Consider the following 19,145-nt stretch of genomic DNA (forward strand, 5'->3'; position numbering starts at 1 on the left):
GAGGAAAAATGTTAGGAAACAGACTTGAACTAGTGTCCTGGGGGTCATTTCCTCTTCAACTATTCCCGGGTGCTCCTGGTGGGCTGCGGCAGGATCATGTAGCATCTGGGGATGGAGATGCAGCTGATACAGTAGCTGGGATGGAGAAGATCTCTGTGGCCACCATTGCTTTCTGCTTGGTGCTCTGGTACAAGGAGAGGAAGGAGGCCCAGATGCTGCAGAACACCAGCAGGACAAACATGATGAAATTAGCCTTGTCGAAGCTGTCCAGGAGCCTCCTGCCCAGGAAACCCAAGGTGAAACTCACCAAGGCCAGACTGCCCAGGCAGCCCTGGACCCAGTAGAATGCAGTCACAGAGCCCTTGTTACACTCAACGATGATGAGTCCTAGCTCAGAGTGAATGTCCACATCTGGAAAGCAGGGAACAGTACCCACAAAGATTGAGTAAATTATCGCCTAGATCAGGGACCAGACCAGATCTTTAAATGGGGCTAAAAAATTCTTCCAGAATTGCATCTTTCTGGCTACCCCAGTTTCCCGAGTAGTAGTCCTCGCTGGGAATCCCAGTCTGAGAAAAGTGGTTTCAGGCCTGGAGGAGCTCTGGAGGACACTACAGAAAGACAGACTCTCATCATCTTTGTCCCCAAAGCCAGGCCAACTCCCTGTCCCCTTGCCCCTCCAATCAATCAATGCTATCTTCCGAATGCATCCTTTTTGCAGTACAGTGTTCTAGGCCCTTGGGAGTGAACAATACAGTTGGTAGACATTCTTCCTGCCCACAGGAAACTCACAGTCTAGTGGGGGAATCAGACAAGAAAATCAGTTACAGACAGGAGAGGCAACAGAGTACAAGGATATGTACATTAGGGCTCTGGTGTGGAGTGACTATCAAAGTGCTGGACAGAATGCACGCTAGTACATAAGAGATGCAGAAGGGAGAACTAGAGTGGGGAGGTGAGTGGTTAGTCAATGAAGGTTTCCTGCAGGTGATATGATTTTGGTAGAGCCTTGTAGATGGATTGAGTTTTTGACTCTGATATGAAGGAAGAGAGAATTTCCTTGCCAGAGAAAGGATGTGAGCAAAGGGTCAACCGCAAATAAGATGGAGTACAGTGAATAGGTTCCTGTGAGAGGAGCAAAGTTGTACGGACTGGGTTGCAGTGGGATATGAAAAGGGATAAGCAGGATGAGCGAGGGAGATAGCTGATTAAATGCTTTAAAGCTGATGTCCAGGAGTTCCTGTTTGGTGTGGAGAAGAATGGGAGACCCCTGGAGTTTCTCTGTTGACGGCACTACCATCCTTCCCGTCTCACAAGCCCGCAACCTTGGTGTCATCCTCGACTCCGCTCTCTCATTCACCCCTCACATCCAAGCCGTCACCAAAACCTGCCGGTCTCAGCTCCGCAACATTGCCAAGATCCGCCCTTTCCTCTCCATCCAAACTGCTACCCTGCTCATTCAAGCTCTCATCCTATCCCGTCTGGACTACTGCACCAGCCTTCTCTCTGATCTCCCATCCTCGTGTCTCTCTCCACTTCAATCCATACTTCATGCTGCTGCCCGGATTATCTTTGTCCAGAAACGCTCTGGGCATATTACTCCCCTCCTCAAAAATCTCCAGTGGCTACCAATCAACCTGCGCATCAGGCAGAAACTCCTCACCCTGGGCTTCAAGGCTCTCCATCACCTCGCCCCCTCCTACCTCACCTCCCTTCTCTCCTTCTACTGCCCAGCCCGCAACCTCCACTCCTCCACCGCTAATCTCCTCACTGTACCTCGTTCTCACCTCTCCCGCCGTCGACCCCCGGCCCACGTCATCTCCCGGGCCTGGAATGCCCTCCCTCTGCCCATCCGCCAAGCTAGCTCTCTTCCTCCCTTCAAGGCCCTGCTGAGAGCTCACCTCCTCCAGGAGGCCTTCCCAGACTGAGCCCCTTCCTTCCTCTCCCCCTCGTCCCGCTCTCCATCCCCCCATCTTACCTCCTTCCCTTCCCCACAGCACCTGTATATATGTTTGTACATATTAATTACTCTATTTATTTATTTATTTTACTTGTACATAGCTATTCTATTTATTTTATTTTGTTAGTATGTTTGGTTTTGTTCCCTGTCTCCCCCTTTTAGACTGTGAGCCCACTGTTGGGTAGGGACTGTCTCTATATGCTGCCAATTTGTACTTCCCAAGCGCTTAGTACAGTGCTCTGCACATAGTAAGCGCTCAATAAATACGATCGATGATGATGATGATCTTGTCTACGTCGCTCCTGACCCCTCACCCACATCCTGTCACTGGCCCAGAATTCTGTACTCCTTCATATTTGTCAGATGATCACTCTCTCCACCTTCAAAGCCTTTCTAAAACCACATCCCTTCCAAGGAGCCTTCCCCGAATAAGCCTTCCTGTCCCCTACACCCTCTGCCTTTTGCAACTCCCTTCTGATTAGCTCTGTACCCTTCATTCATCCCACCCTCCCAACAGCACTTATATAAATAGCCATAATTTATTTCAGTGTCTGTCTCTTCCTATGTTAACTCACTGTGGGCAGGAAACATGCTTACTAGCCCTGTTTTATTTTACTCTTCCAGTGATCTTCACACAGTAAATCCTCAATAAATTGTACTAATTGACTAAAACCTCTTTTAGGGTAGGTATTGCTGCTTTTTGCCTTTATTTTATCTTTTCCCTGGTGGTATGAACAGGGTGCTTTCCATAGCAGGAGCTAAGGAAATACTTTTGATGGATTTGCTGCATTCTCACACCTCCCACTTAGTTCTATTGTTCTGTATCCAGATAACCTATGGCCCATTTGACCCGATCCTGAGTGACAAGGTACAGTTTCCATGTCTCTATCAGGTGTTCCCCAGGATCTCCTCTCTGCCTCGAGGGATGGTCCGGTTAATGGTGCATTTCAGCTGGACCTCGGTGGGGTTCGTGGTGTCAGGTGATATGAGAGGAGAGAGATTCCTCTTGCGTGTGACCAGGGAGATGGTCAGGAACATTGTTTGTGCAGCTTTTACCAAGAAGATCCCTAGTGGAAAGTTCAACTTATATTCAGCCTGGGGAATCTGCTCCAGTGTCATGGCTACATCAGCTTCAGTAATGGCTGCCTATGTGGATGCAGAGTCCCTGAACTTTATGAGATTTGTCATAGAGATTTTTGGACTGTCCAAGATAGTATTGGTCACCATCTTTCACTGGGACGTTACTTTGAGCACGATGTATGAAACAAACAGATATGATTTTCATGGGACTTTGACTCTGGTGAACCTTGCTAAAGAGGTTCCTGGTTTCAGAGATTTTTTACAGACAGTTAAACCAGCAAAATATCCAGAAGCCAATATCTTGAAGGAATTCTGGGAGTCTGTCTTTGACTGTTCCTTTTCATTGCCTGAACTGTGTGGAAGAAAATGCTCAGAAAATGCTTCTTTGGAGATGCTGCCTATGCACATTTTTTCTCTGACAATATCTGCCCTGAGTTACAGTTTGTACAATGCCATATACGCCATGGCCCAGGGGCTCCAGGACTTTTTCCTATCCAGCTCAGACCTGGAATCTCTGGAAAATGGGGACTACCTGGTACCTCATCCATTGCAGGTAATATTCTCCCACTGCCATAGAGAGCAGCATAATCTATCAATTGACCAGTGGTGTTTATAAAGAGCTTACTTTGTTCATAGCATAGTCCTGAGCATTTAGGAGAGTACATTACAACAAAGTTGGTCTAAACATTCCCCGTGCACAAGGAGCTTTCAGTCTAGAGATCACAAGAGGAAGGCCCTTCCGAAGTTAAGAAGTTTAGGGCCTTGTCGAAACTTACTCCTTCAGAGAAACCTCATCCTTTAACCTCTGACATATACAGGACTGGGTTCAGAGACCAAGTCCTAGAAATCCATGCACTGAAATAAAATCGCAGGTAGGAGAATGGAGAAACACTGCCTTAATGCAAGAAATCCCTCCTGGGCATCTGGTTAAACTGTAGCTAAGGGTTGGACAATAAAAATTGGTTTCTTTTAATTATAATCAGTGGTGTTTCAACTGGCCCAGCCAGACACATCCTTGCAAAAACGGAAGGTCTAAATCAATCAATCAATTAAACACTGAATGCTTTCTGTGTGCTGAGCACTGTATTAAGTTCTTGGGCATGTACAGCATAACAGAGTTGGTAGATACATTATCTGTCTATTTATATAACTACAAGTCTATTTATTTTGTATTGATGCAATTGATGCCAGTCTACTTGTTTCGGTTTGTTTTGTCGTCTGTCTCCCCCTTCTACACTGTGAGCCCGTTGTTGGGTAGGGATTGCCTCTATTTGTTGCTGAATTTTACTTTCCAAGCGTTAGTACAGTGTTCTGCACACAATAATCAATCAATCAATCAGTCAATCAATCGTATTTACTGAGCGATTACTGTGTGCAGAGCACTGTACTAAGCGCTTGGGAAGTACAAGCTGACAACATATAGAGACAGTCCCTACCCAACAGTGGGCTCACAGTCTAGAAGGGGGAGACAGAGAACAAAACCAACCATACTAACAAAATAAAATAAATAGAATAGATAGGTACAAGTAAAATATATAAATAAATAAATAGAGTAATAAATATGTACAAACATATATACATATATACAGGTGCTGTGGGGAAGGGAAGGAGGTAAGATGCAGGGGGTGGAGAGGGGGAGGGGGAGAGGAAGGAAGGGGCTCAGTCTGGGAAGGCCTCCTGGAGGAGATGAGCTCACAATAGGGCCTTGAAGGGAGGAAGAGAGCTATCTTGGCGGATGGGCAGAGGGAGGGCATTCCAGGCCCGGGAGAGGACGTGGTCCGGGGGTCGATGGCGGGGCAGGAGGGCTGAGTAGGTGCGAATGAGGTTGTCGTTAATGTAACTTGGTGATAACAAGGGCCTTTTTCCCGGGGTGGGTGGGGGGGATAGTCAGTCAGGACCGGACCGGGAAGGGGGATTGGGGGGCACTATAAGGAAGGTCGCTTAAGTGGGAGGGGGGTGGAAGCAGGGGGCGTCTATGGAGGCGCTCGGAGGAGAGGAGCCTTCCGGGAGCATCGGGGGCCACGCGGTGTGATGGTGGGTGGGCGGACCTCTCGGGAACGGAGTCCCGGGCGTCTATGGGGGCGATCTGAGGAGAGGATCATTCCGGGAGCAGGGGAGGCCACGGTGTGATGGCGGGTAGGCGGGCCTCTCGGGAACGGAGTCCCGGGCGTCTATGGCGGCGCGCTCTGAGGAGAGGATCCTTCCTCTGAGGAGGAAGGATCTGAAGTAGAGGCGGTAATGGGGCGAGTGTGGGCGTCCCCGGGGCTCCGTGCGGTAGCGGGCCGGGGCCGGGGCCCTGGCGGGTCGCGGGGGAGGGGCCCGCTACAGGCCACAAAAACGCACCAGCCGCTCTTGCATCGCCGACGGCCCCCGCCCGTGGCCCCGCCCCCTCCTCTAAATACAATGCAATTGTATTTATTGTATTTATTGTAAGTGTTCAATAAATACAATTGATTGAATAAATAACTTGAATAAAGAACTTGAATAGAGAACTTCAAATTCACAAATATTATTGATGCAAATACTGATTTAGGGTGTGGTTTATCCATTTCGGGGAAAAGAAAACACAGTTCTAGGAGCTGTGAACGTTAAACTTAAGAACATGACACGGGAGAGCCTTTTTGGCTGGGACCATGCATCTGAGATTGGACTTTTCAGCCACCCATGCGCTCAGATGGTGACTATCACCATGAGTACTGCTTTCTTCAAATTTATATCCATTAGAATAACCAATGCTGTCCCATTGGAGATGGTGGGGTTTAGGGGGTGGTCACAGAGCACAGCTTCATATGTCTCCATCCTCATCATCTCAGTCATCACCCCTGCCCTTGTCTCTCCTGTGCACTGCTCCCTGCTCCCAATCTCCACAAACTAACTGCAGAGCAGGGTAACTTGTACTGGGGTGGGGCAGTCCCTTATTGTTAGACAACAATGCCCTTCCCCTTCCTCCTCTTGTCTATGTATGGATGAGATGGAGAATATTCTCATGAGGAGGTCAGTTATCCTTGGGTTACCTTCTTTGTTCTCCCTTTCATGACAAGAGAGAGGGAGAGGGAGAGACAAAGACTACCCTGACTCCTGGAATGGGTGGCTGAGGTGGGAGGGAGGAAGAGGGATCTGGAGAAGCAGAGCCATCAGCAGGGGCAAAGGTGGGAGAGCAGAAATCACCTCCCTTTGGGATGACCGCTCCCGGCTCCTGGTCTCCTTTTTTGACAACAAGTTTCACTTTCCTTTGGAAGTCATGATGATAATGATAGTTGCTAAATTCTTACTCGGTGCCAAGCACTTTATTAAACATGAATGTTGATACAAGATAATGAAGACAGAAACAGTTCTGTCCCACATGGGACCCACAGTTCAAGTGGTAGGGAGAAGAGGTATTGAATCCTCATTTTACAGATGAGACAGTTGAGATGTAGGAAGTTAAGTGACTTGCCCTAGGTCACACAGCAGGCAAGTGGCAGAGCCAGGATTAGAATCCAGGCCTTACAACTCCCAGGCCCTAGTGCTTTCCACTAAGTCATGCTGACTTTCAGTTGTCACATAAGGGAAATTTGGCCATCCAATCCCAACCTCTGAATCACTGACCCAACTGTCGGGATGGACAGGTGGAAAGAGTGTGGGCTTGAGAGTCCGAGGACCTAGGTTCTAATCCCAACTCTACCAATTGCTGTTCCAATTGTTAGTTGTGTGATCTTGGACAAGTCACTTAACTTCTCTGTCCCTCAGTTTCCTCAGCTATAAAACGGGGATTCAATTCCTGTTCTGCCTCCCACTTAAGACTGTGAACCCCATGCCAGACAGGGACTGTGTCTGACCTAAATGACTTGCACCTACCCCAGCACTTGGAAAAATGTTTTACACATAGTAAGTGCTTAACAAGTTCTATCATTCATTCATTCATTCAATCAGATTTATTGAGTGCTTACTGTGTGCCGAGTACTGTACTAATCACTGCACCATCAAACAACCAACTGAACACATCAATCTCCATTGCAGCTAATCTCACCTTACCTGGAGTCAGGAGTCTCCAGAGCTTCCTTTTATCCATTTCAGCTCCATGAGTTTCTGAGCAAAGTCCAGTTTGACAGCCCTGCGGAGGAACCAGTGATTCTGAATGAGAACCACAGATATACTGGAAAATTTGGGATTCTGAATTTTGTGATCTTTTCCAGTGGAATTTGTGAGTTGGTGAAAGTCGGGGAGGTGGACCCCCAGGCACCCCCTGGCCAAGATGTTTTCATTAATGAAGCAATAGTCATGTGGCCCGGGGGATCCTCTCAGGTAAACAGCCAATGGGAATTCCCAGCTTTCCTGGGGCAGTAGTCCCAGACTTCTAGTAATGATTGTATTGAGGGAGTGCTTACTGTGTGCACCGCACCGTAACTAGTGCTTGGAAAGAATACTTAGGTGGTAAAGAAACACTGACCTTGATCCTCAAGGGGAGAATGATCTGAGACTAAAAGGGGTAGAGGGGACTGTAGTCAGACACATCAGGGGCAATTAAACACTCAAACTAGGCCCAGGTGGAGGTGCTTGGGTGTCCTATTAATTCTACCAATCCCGAGGTGAAGGGGAGGAGCTACAACTCAAAATGGTATCGGTCCTCTCTCCCATGTCATATGATGCCATCTGATGCCAGCCTAGTGCCCTCCCTCCAGATTGCTCCCTGACAATAATAATAATAATAATAACAATAATGGTATTTCCCAAGTGCTTACTTTGTTCCAGGAACTATACTAAGCACTGTGGTGGATACAGGTAAATGGGGTTGGACAAAGTCCCTATCCCATGTCCCTATCCACAGTCTCAATCCCCATTTCACAAATGAGGGAACTGAGATAGAGATAAATTAAGTGACTTGCCTAAGATCACACAGCAGACAAGTGACAGAGATGGGATTAGAACCTATAACCTTCAGACTCCCAGGCCTGTACTTTATTCACTACACCATACTGCTTCTCCGTGGCATGGGGTTCTGGGGATGCAACGTAGCAGTCCGGTGAGTGCCACTGATGTTGAAGAGCCTCAGCTGAGCCTTAAATCCATTCAGCCTGACATGAAGAGATCACCAAGAGAGCTGGGTCCCAGATGTACTGGAGGGGAGATGGTAATTGCTGGTGTCTTTGGCCCATCTCTTGGACTGGGTTAGGTAGGGATTGGCTCTTTCAGAGGGGGATTCATGTAGAGAGAGAGGCCTGAACTGTCATGGCTTCCCTCTAGTCATCTCCAAGGGCTAGAGTTGGTTATGGGTGTGTTACCCTGCCAAAGGGTCACCTAGGAATGTGATCCCCACATGGACACGGTGAGATCACATACTAGTGATCACAGCAACCAAGCTTGTTGAACTGGGAATCTCACAGCAATTTCCCCAGTGAGGACTCCAGGAGTGGAATGGCAGCCCCAAGACGGCCAAAGATAAATGAAAATATTTTAGTATTCATCTATTCAGAACCTTGAACCTTCCTGGCATGGTTTCTCAGACACAACTTTCCGGATACAGTCAAGAATTTAAGGTTTATGCTGTCGGGTTGGGGCGGAGGGTGGGGTGTGGCGGTGGAGGTCGGGGAAAGAAATCTTCCTGCAGTGAGCAAGGGTGGGAGGAGGAAGGGATGCCTGGAAATTATTCTTGACCCTGGGGTAGGCTCATGGTGACCTTCTCTATGGATTATAAATGGGACTTGGTCCCCCTGGTGCCCTGCAGCCCCAGACTCTGAGCAGGGAGGAGGAAAAGCAGGGAGGTGGAGAAGAGGGTAGCTGTAGCCCTGCCCTTGTTGGAGTTCAAACTTGTAGGGAGGTTGTGGGGAAGCCTCTGGGTGTGAGGGTCCCAGGATCACTTAAGTGGATATGGGGCTGTGGAACTCCACTCTTAGTGTCACTGTCCCCTGTCATGAGAATTCAGGCTCCACGTTCACGGTGCAGCAGGAACTGTGGAGTCGGATTCAGAAACACCTTGCCCAGAAAGGGGTGGCCATTTACAGTTATTTTTGTGTCCGGTGCCCAGCGGGGGAGATTTCCAACCAGAAAGGTAGGTGTGTGGAGAGACCCAGCTCTTTGCATGACCACAGTCTGCCCCCAAACCAGTTTCACTGTCCCACAGCCTGTGGACACGAACCAGATAGTGAGAGACCTGGGGCATGGGGAGGCAGAGACAGGCAGCAGTAAAGCCTGGAGGCAGACAAGAGATAGCTATGCCTGATGACAGACACAGATGTCCAGGAGTCTTTCCTCAGCAGTTCCCTGCCCATGGACTGGTGTGAGTGCAGGGCAAGAGCAAGGGATTGAAAACACACACTAGGCACTGGGCGGGGGGGTTGGGGGATAGGGGTAGGAGAGAGTGCTCAGACCAGACAGGTCGGGTTTGCTGTAGGGGCAAAAATCCCAACTTGGGCTGTGACCCTGACCTGGGGGAGGGAAATATCAATCAATCAATCAATCAATCAATTGTACTTATTGAGCGCTTACTGTGTGCAGTGCACTGTACTAAGCGCTTGGGAAGTTCAAGTTGGCAACATATAGAGACAGTCCCTACACAACAGTGGGCTCACAGTCTAAAAGGGGGAGACAGAGAACAAAACCAAACATACTAACAAAATAAAATAAATAGAATAGATATGTACAAGTAAAATAAATAAATAGAGTAATAAATATGTACAAACATATATACATATATATATAGGTGCTGTGGGGAAGGGAAGGAGGTAAGATGGGGGGATGGAGAGGGAGAAGGGGGGGAGAGGAAAGAAGGGGCTCAGTCTGGGAAGGCCTCCTGGAGGAGGTGAGCTCTCAGTACGGCCTTGAAGGGAGGAAGAGAGCTTGTTTGGCGGATGGGCAGAGGGAGGGCATTCCAGGCCCGGGGGATGACGTGGGCCGGGGGTTGATGGCGGGACAGGTGAGAATGAAGTACGGTGAGGAGATTGGCGGCAGAGGAGCAGAGGGTGCGGTGTGGGCTGTAGAAGGAGAGAAAGGAGGTGAGGTAGGAGGGGGGCGAGGTGATAGAGAGCCTTGAAGCCCAGGGTGAGGAGTTTCTGCCTGATGCGCAGATTGATTGGTAGCCACTGGAGATTTTTGAGAATGTGCTATAAGGGGTAGTAAATCTCTGTTCTTCTTTTCCTCCTGCTGTATACACTTGATATTCACCCCACCCTCAACCCCAGAGCACTTATGTGCCTATCCATTATTTATTAATTTGTATATATTACAGTCTGTGTTCCCTTTTATACTGTGAACTTCTGGGCAAGTAACGTGTCTACCCACGCTGTTGCACTGTACTCCTGCGAGCACTTAGTACAGCATTCTGCACACACTGAACACTCAATGAGTACTATGGATTGATTGAATGACTGAATGATTCTTTCCTTTCGGACGCAGAGCACTGTGTGAAGTGTCCTGATGATCAAACATGGAGAGAGATGGCTGCCTCCACAAAATGGTGACTTTCCTGTCCCACAAGGAAACTTTGGGACTGATTCTGGTCTGCACGTCTCTCTCTTTCTCTCTCCTCACAGCCCTGGTTTTCGGGATCTTCATTAAGCACCGAGAGACCCCCATAGTCCGAGCCAATAACAACAATTTCAGCTACAGCCTTCTCCTCTCCCTCATGCTCTGCTTTCTCTGTGCTCTGACCTTCATTGGCCAACCCACATCAGCCTCCTGCCTCTTTTGACAAATGGCCTTTGGGGTTGTGTTCACCGTGGACATCTCCTCCATCTTGGCAAAATCCTTCACCGTAGTTCTGGCCTTCAGGACCACGAGCTTGGGGAGCAGGGTCAGGAGGTGGGTGGGGCCCAGAACCTCGACCTCAACAGTCCTGTCCCGTTCTCTGGTTCAGGTGAACACCTGCATGATCTAGTTCGGCACCGCTCCCTCCTTCCTGGAGGTGGACACGCACTCCGAGCCCAGACTCATCATTGTTGCGTGTAACGAGGGCTCCGGGACTGCGTTCTACTGCCCTCTGGGCTACCTGGGCGTTCTGGCCCTGGTGAGCTTCACTGTGGCTTTCCTGGCCAGGAGGCTGCCCGACAGCTTCAAAGAGGCCAGGTTCATCACATTCGGCATGCTGGTGTTCTGTAGCGTCTGGGGCTCGTTCCTCCCCGCATAGCACAGCACCAAGGGGAAGGCCACGGTAGACGCGGAGATCTTCTCCATCCTGGCCTCTGGTGCCGGGCTTCTCGGCTGCATCTTCGTTCCCAAGTGCTACGTGATACTGCTGCGGCCTGACAGGAACCCTCGGGAGTGTTTGAGGAGGAAATCACCTCCAGTACATTAGTTCAAGGCTGTTATTGTTATCTCCCAACATTTTTCCCAACCCTGATTTTATTGCAATGGCAGGACGAAAGAAGAGAGAAATCCTGTCAGGGACATCCAGCAAGGATTTGGTGGCCAACCTGAGTCAGAGGTCAGGACTGGATGCTCCGTGGATCACTGGGGTGTTTGTCCACTGGCCTTCTGGGCTCTAACCTCCCCGAGGCTGGATTCTTATGAGAAGGCTGACATCACCTGCCTGGTTGTACTGGAGACCACTGCATATTGGGATCAAATAGTCCCTAGTGCAGTGCATAGCTGCTCTGGAGACACAACTCCAAGGGTCTTGGACAATTGTCCTTGCAGGACAGGTTCTGGTGGGAATGGTGGAGAAATTCACAGAAGCTCCTGGGATGCCAGATTTTTGGAGCTGGTGGGGTGGAGGTGGGGGGTCGAGGGCAAGGCACTCCCTAACTCCCTTCTCCTGGAAATGTTATCCAACCTTGGCTTCCCTGATTCTGTCCTCTCTTGGTTCTCCTCTTATCTCTCTAGCTGTTCATTCTCAGGCTTCTTAATGGGTTCATCCTCTGCATCCCACCCCCGAACTGTGGGGGTTGTTCAAGGTTCAGTTCTGGGTCCCCTTCTATTCTCCAACTATACCCACTCCCTTGGAGAACGCAGTCACTCCTATGGCTTCAACTACCACCTCTATGAGGGTGGTACCCAAATCTTCATCTCCAGCCATGATCTCTCTCCCTCTCTGCAGTCATATTTCCTTTTGCCTTCAAGACATCTCTAGCTGGATGTCCACCCATCACCTCAAGCTTAAAATGTCCAAAACAGAAGTCCTTATCTTCCCACCCATATTCTGTCCTTCCCCTGACTTTCTTATCACTGTAGATGGCACCACCATCCTTCCTGTCTCACAAGCCCATTACCTTGGCATTTCCTTGACTCTTCTTTTTCTTCATCCCGCAGATTCAATCCAACACTAAATCCTGTTGTTCCCACCTTCACAACATTTCTAAAATCCATCCTTTCTTCTCCATCCAAATTGTTACCACAGTAATTAAATCATTCATCCTATCCTGCCTGTATTACTGCAACAGCTTCCTTGCTGACCTCCGAGTCTCTTGTCTCGCTCTTCTCCAGTTCATACTTACTCTACTGGCCAGATCATTTTTCTACCAAAACGTTCTGGCCGTGTCACCCACTCCTCAAAAACCTCCAGTGGTTGCCGAAACACCTCCACATCAAACAAAATCTCTTCACTATTTTCTTTAGAGCATTCCACCACCTTGCACCCTCATATCTCACCTCGTTACTCTCTTTCTACAATCCAGGCCACACACTTCACTGCTCTAATACTAACCTCCTCACCGTGTCTCAGTTTCACCTATCTTACCACCAACCCCTCACCCACATCCTGCCTCTGGCCTGGACCACCTTCCCACTTCAAACCCGAGGGGTAATTACTCTCCCCTCCTTCAAAGCCTTATTGAGGGCACATCTCCTCCAAGAGGCTTTCCCTGACTAAGCCCTCCTTTCCTCTTACCCCACTCCCTTCTGCTTTACCCTAACTTCCTCCCTTTGCTCTTTCCCCCTCCCGGCCTCAGAGTAATTAAATACAGATCTGTAATTTATTTATTTATGTAAATGTCTTTCTACCCTTCTAGACTTGTAGCTTTTTGTGGGCAGGGAATGTGTCTGTTTAATGTTGAACTGTACTCTCCCAAGTGCTTCGTACAGTGCTTTGCACACAGTAAGCATTCAATAAATATGACTGAATGAATGAATGATCCTTGGGGAAAATGCTCTTTTTTGTGTGCGGTATTTGTTAAGCACTTACTGTAAGCCAAGCATTGTACTAGGTGGTAGGGTACTAGCTGACAGGAACACCCGGGAGTGGTTGAAGAGGAAATAATCTTAGGTACATTAGTTCAAGGCTGTTGTTGTTATCACCCATCGTTTTTCTCAATCCTGATTTTATGGCAATGGCAGGACAAAAGGAGAGGGAAATCCTGTCAGAAACATTCAGTGTAGAGTGTAGGATTTGTACTGATTTACTGTGTGACTTTGGGCAAGTCATTAACTTCTCTGTGCCTCATTTACCTCATCTGTAAAATGGGGTTAAGACTGCGATCCCCACGTGGGATAACATAATAATAATAAAAATAATGATGGCATTTGTTAAGCGCTTACTATGTGCAAAGCACTGTTCTAAGCGCTGGTGGGGGATACTAGGTGATCAGATTGTCCCACGTGGGGCTCACAGTCTTAATCCCCTTTTCACAGATGAGGTAACTGAGTCCCAGAGAAGTGAAGTGACTTGCCTAAAGTCACACAGCTGACAAGTGGCAGAACTGGGATTAGAACCCAAGACCTCTGGCTCCCAAGCCCATGGTCTTTCCACTGAGCCACTCTGCTTCTCGGTCACATGATTCTCTTGTATCCTCCCCAGTGCTTAGAACAGTGTTTGGCACATAGTAAGAGCTTAACAAATACGATAAGTATTATTTTTACTATTATTATTATCATTTTCCACCAACATTGCCCTCATCTTGGGAAGCACCTGACAGTCTCCCATCTGAATACTCCAGCCTTTCCCCGACTACTCCAATAAGCTCAGGGTGGTTGGTTCTGTCCCATCGGTTCCTGGGGTACTGTCCATAGCCATCACAAGGAACTGGGGGCCATCGTGGGCCACCCCGCGAGCACTCTGCGGGTGGTCTCAGTCACTACTTCCCTTAGGGGATCCCGAGTTACTATTAAGTCCTCCTAGGAAGACCAGACTCTATATATAGGGGTCTCCAGTCATTAATTCATTCATTCAATCATATTATTGAGTGATTACTGTGTGCAAAGCACTGTACTAAGTGATTGGGAAGTACAAGTCGGCAACATCTAGGGATGGTCCCTACCACAACGGGCTCACAGCCTAGAAGGGGGAGACAGACAACAAAATAAAACAAGTAGACAGGTGTCAAAACCTTCAGAATAAGTATAATTATAGCTATATGTACATCATTAATAAAATGAATACGGAAGTAAATATGTACAAGTAAAATGAATAGAGAAATAAATATGTACAAATATATACAAGTGCTGTGGGGAAGGGAAGATACTGTGTATGTATATACTACATGGGGAGGGGAAAGGGGTAAGGCAAAAGGAGGGATGGGGGCGATGGGGAGGGGAAGAGGAGAGGAAAAAGGGGATTCAGTCTGGGACGGTCTCCTAGAGGAGGTTCTGGGTGAACCTGAGTCATGGCTCTGACCATGGACCCCCATAGGGTTTTCCATAGTTCCCAGTGGGAAGGCAAAGAAAAGGAGGGTGATGGCGATCTCCGTTCTCTTTCCCTGGCTGAATCTTGGTCACCTTCTGCTCGGCATTTAAGGCTTTCTGATCTCTGCATACTCCCTGAAGCCATTCACTATCCCAGCGAATGACAGTCCACATATTTTCTTTCATGAACTCCCTACACTTTTCTGAGAGGGGCTCCATTTCCATCCAATAACTGAAGTCATTTAGTAAAAGGACACAATTTAGTGACAAATGAGGGTAGGACAGAACTGGAGGATAAAGTCCACAGTGTGAGAGGAATCTCCCAGAGTGAGAGCGAGAAGAGAGATGGTGAGCTCTAGAGGAGATATCCTGCCTTCTCTCAAAATCTACCCCCTCCACCCGTGCATCCGACCCTATCCCTTCACACCTTCTCAAAACACTTTTCCTCTCCCTTCTTCCCTCCCTTACTGCCCTCTTCAACGGTTCTATCTCCAATAACGTCTTTCCCCCTGCTTTCAAATATGTCCATGACTCCCGTATCCTAAAAAGCATCCTCCCTTGACCAGGATCAGGATTAAGCCTGGAAAAGGGAATGTAGGTTGCTTTCAGCTCCTTCCAGTTATCACCCAACTCCCTCTTACCATTCCACTACAAAATTCATGAGTGCATTGTCTACACCCATTGTCTCAAGTTCCTAGCCTTCAACTGTCTTCTTGACCCCCCTCCAATCTGGCTTCTGTCCCCTCCACTCCACAGAAACCTCCCGCTCAAAGGTCACCAATATTCTCCTTCTTGCCAAATCCAATTGCCTCTACTCCATCCTAATCCACCTCTCAGGTTCCATTGACACTTTCGACCATCCCCTTCTCCTGGAAGCATTATCCACCTGTGGCTTCGCTGACACTGTCCTCTCCTGGTTTTCCTCCTATCTCTCTAGCTACTCATTCTCAGGCTCTTTCACGGGCTCCTCCTCTGCCTCCTTCCCCTCTAACTGTGGAGGTCCCTCGGGGTTCAGTTCTGTGTCCCCTCTATTCTCCATCTACACCCACTACCTTGAATAATTCATTCTTTCACATGGCTCCATCTACCCCAGCAGCATGGCATGCCATGTTCACGGGCATTACGTAGTGGATAGAGAATGGACCTGGGAGTCAGAAGGGCAAGGGCTCCGCCTCCTGTCAGCTATGTGACATTGGGCAAATCACTTTCCTTCTCTGTGACTTAGTTATCTCATCTGTAAAATATAAATTGAGATTGTGAGTCCCTTTTGCAACAGGGACTTTGTCCAACCCAATTTGCTTGTATCTATCCCAGGGCTTAGTACAATGACTGGCATATAGTAAGCACTTAACAAATATTATTATCATTACCAACTCTATGAAGATGATTTCCAAATGTAAATCTCCAGCCTTGATCCCTCTCCCTCTCTGTAGTTTTGTATTTCCTCCTACTTTCAAGACATCTCTATTTGGATGCCCTACCATCACCTTAGACTTAACCTGTCCAAAATAGAACTCCTTATCGTCCCACCGAACCTAGTCCTCCCCCAATTGTACTATTACTGTAGTCAGCACCATCATCCTTCCTACCTCACAAGCCCGTAACCTTGTTGTTATCCTTGAATGATCTCTCTCATGCAACCCACACATTCAACATCATCACTAAATCCTGTCATTTTAACCTTCATGACATAGCTAAAATCTCTCATTTCCTCTCCATCCAAACAGCTACCATGTTAATAAAAGCATGTATCTTATCCCTTCTTGATAACTGTATCAGACTCCTAACTGACCTTTCTTTCTTCTGTCTCTCCCCACTCTGGTCCATACTTCACTTTGCTGCCCAGATCATTGTCTGATAAAAATGTTCAGTCCATATTTCTCCATTCTTCAAGAGCCTCCAGTGGTTGTCCCTCCATCTCTGCATCAAACAGAAGATCCTTTACCTTGGGCTTTAATGTGCTCAATCACTTTGCCCCCTCTTACCTGCTCTTCTCCTACAACCCTGCCTGTACACTTCGCTCCATTAATGCCAATGTACTTATTCTACCTTGATCTGATGTACCCACTTGTCCACATCTTGCCTCTGTCCTGAAATGTCCTCCCTCTTCATATCCGAAAATTGCTCTCTCCCGTTTGAAGGCCCTACTGAAGACACATCTCCTCCAAGAAGCCCCCCCGTCTAAGCCTTCTTTTTCTTTTTCCTCTACTCTCTCTGCATCGCCCTGACTTGCTCCCTTCATTCATCCTCCTACCCAGCCAAAAGGTACTTATGTACAGATCTGTAACCTGTTTATTTATATTAATGTCCATCTCCCCCTCTAGACTGTAAGCTCATTGTGGGCAGGGAGTGTTTTTTATATTGATATATTTAATTCTCCCAAGTGCTTAATGTGGTGTTCTGCACATAGTAAGCACTCAGTAAATACAAATAATTGATATGCACATAGTTTTCTCAATAAACCCATTGATTGAAAGCCTTTAGGAGAAATAAAGAAGATAAATATGGAACTCTTCACACATCTTTATGGGATCCTTGCACAGAAGACATATCTAATATTCTCTAGATCTTTCCAATTTTACTATATGTGCTGCCCAAATGAGCAATCTTTTAGTAGCTAGCATGCAAGTTTTTAAAGTTCACCTTATTTACACCTATTCAGATGACTGTTTTCTTTTCAAGTGTCCATACATGTTCTTGTGCTTTCTGGAAAATAATCCTTTCTCTAGATATCTCCCTATTTTGAGAATCTAACATCATCAAATAGAGTCAAAATTTCTTCTGGTGCATGAAGCCGCAGAGGCTGCTGGAATGTCTGCTTTGCGGTGATGATTAACATATGCTTATTTGCTCCAAGACTCAAAGCCATTGGATGAGACAGGGCCAGTGGATGTGACAGGGGAGCAATGGGAAGGACCCAAAGTCACGACCTCTCCACCAATAGAATTCGGTCCCTTGACCCTGCAGCATGTTTCTGAGAGAGGAGGAGCAGGGTTTGGGCTGAGGGGGCAGACAGCAGGAATGTTGAGTGTTCGGGAACTTATCGGGTTTCCTCCAGCTCCCAGCTCCCAATGTATGGTCCTGAAGGGCAGGCTCAGGGCTGGCAAGGTTGGGCCTCAGTCACTTAGGGGCAGCTTGGGCTCAGGGCCAGTGGGGATGGGCGATAGCCACTCAGGGAAAGCCCCAGGCAGTTGTTCCAGTGCAGTCTGGTAGCTGGAGAAACTCAGGGAGTGGCAGGGTAGGGAGTGGCAGCAGACCTATGGAATGGGAGAGTGAGAGGTTAGTCAGGAAGGACTCCTTGGAGGAAGGCTAGGATGTCACATAACCAGAGACTAAAGAATTACTTGACAATCACAAGCTGAAAAGGTACCTAATTCTTTAACTGATGTAAATTTTCTTCCTTGATCATGTTTACCAGTAAAGAGATATTAAAAAGGCCTCAGTGCATGTCTCTATAGCATAATCCCTTAGGACATTTGGCAATTAAGCCTAAATTATGTGGTTTGAGCTTAACTAGAAAATGGATTTTCTATGGCACTAATTCTCATAAAGCCCAGTTCTGTTTTAGCACCCAAATCCACACTGTCACAAGAATGTCTTTCTATAGGTCTGTGTATGCTTCCATTTACATGGCATAAGAAACACCTTCCTCTGGACAGGACTATGATTCATTCATTCAGTCGTATTTATCAAGCTCTTACTGTGTGAAGAGCCCTGAACTAAGCGCTTGGGAAAGTAAAGTACAACAACAAATATTGACATTCCCTGCCCACAACGAGCTTGCAGTCTAGAGCAGAGGAGACAGACATGAATACAAACAAATAGAATGATAGATATGTACATAGTGCTTTGGTGCTGGGGGGGGGGGAGAACAAAGGGAGCAAGTCAGGCACAACACAAAAGGGAGTAAGAGCTGAGGAAAAGTGATGCTTCGTCTGGGAAGGCCTAACAGAGGAGTTGGGCCTTCAATAAGGCTTTCAAGCTGGGGAGAGTGGTTGTCTGTCAGATAAGAGGAGGGAGGGCATTCCAGGCCAGAGGCAGGCCGTGGGCTAGGGGTTGATGATAAGAAAGGTGACATGGTGGCACAGTGAGAAGCTTAACACTAGAGGAACAAAATGTGCTTGCTGGGTTGTAGAGGAGAGAAGTGAGGTGAGGTAGGAGAGGGCTAGGGGATGGAGTGTCTTAAAGCCAAAGGAGAGGAGTTTGTGTTTGATATGGAGATGGATGGGAAATCACTAGAGTTTTTTGAGGAGCTGGGTGATGCATTCAGAATGTTTTTGTAGAAATATGATATGGGCAGCAGAGTGAAGTATGGACTGGAGAGGGGAGAGACAGTAGGCTGGGAGGTCAGCAAGGAAGTTTATGCAGTAATACAGGTTAAATAGGGTGAGTGAATGTATTAACGTGGTAATGATATGGATGGAGAGGAAAGGGCAGATTTTAGCGATGTTGTGAAGGTGAAGACAACAGGATTTGGTGATGGATTGAATCTGTAGGTTGAATGAGAGAAAGGAGTCAAGAACAATGCCAAGCTTATGGGCTTGTGAGACAGAAAGTATGGTGGTGCCACCTACAG

At 47.6% G+C, this 19,145-nt stretch overlaps 1 non-coding gene and 1 pseudogene across 1 annotated transcript; one reads left to right on the top strand and one right to left on the bottom strand.

Annotated features, from left to right (window-relative positions):
• The first annotated feature begins 2,735 nt into the window (after positions 1-2,735).
• On the top strand, positions 2,736-11,309 carry LOC119923457 (annotated as a pseudogene).
• A 5,758-nt stretch (positions 11,310-17,067) lies between these two features.
• Positions 17,068-17,175, bottom strand: LOC119923576. The gene has a single exon (XR_005448887.1). It is a non-coding gene; the product is annotated as a U6 spliceosomal RNA (small nuclear RNA).
• Positions 17,176-19,145: the final 1,970 nt, after the last annotated feature.

The sequence above is a fragment of the Tachyglossus aculeatus genome, unplaced genomic scaffold (genome assembly GCF_015852505.1).
Source record: "Tachyglossus aculeatus isolate mTacAcu1 unplaced genomic scaffold, mTacAcu1.pri scaffold_1_arrow_ctg1, whole genome shotgun sequence".
Taxonomy (NCBI): domain Eukaryota; kingdom Metazoa; phylum Chordata; class Mammalia; order Monotremata; family Tachyglossidae; genus Tachyglossus; species Tachyglossus aculeatus.